The following is a 547-nucleotide window of genomic DNA, read 5'->3' on the forward strand; positions in this document are numbered from 1 at the left end:
TAAGAACAGATACTACACTTGATCTTAGCCAAAAGGCCGAGAAAGGTATAAATCCTCCCAAATGCTTTGTCGGGTCGGAGTGTGGGGGGCCCTTAGGGTTGGGGTTCAGCCTTTTTGGAAGAATGTTCATAAAATATAAATATGAATGATTATTAATTGCTAACCAGTAATCTTCCAATCTACTGTAGTCTATTTTATCAGAAGTAACAGTTCATTTGACCCATGGTTTTAGCAGTTCATATAGAAACCTATGGCTCAATCGGTTTCTCACCCAGTCAACTCACTATTAAATAACTTCATTCATTTTCGTTCCCCCATGTCTTGCTCAGGCCATGTTGGAAAAATTAGCTTAAAATGGCATAAAATGACATATTAAGTGGCTATTTTGTGGTACAATTATCAGTGGGGTCCACTTCCGATTTGGGTCGAGTCAAAGTGGATTCGGATTCTTCGTAGTAAGACGAAGAGATTGATATATTGTACGCTCAAAACGGATAATGGGTGAATGAGATATTGATTCTCAAAGTAGACCCATTTGAGTTGGGAA

This window comes from Ipomoea nil, unplaced genomic scaffold (assembly GCF_001879475.1).
Source record: "Ipomoea nil cultivar Tokyo-kokei standard unplaced genomic scaffold, Asagao_1.1 scaffold0688, whole genome shotgun sequence".
Lineage (NCBI taxonomy): Eukaryota > Viridiplantae > Streptophyta > Magnoliopsida > Solanales > Convolvulaceae > Ipomoea > Ipomoea nil.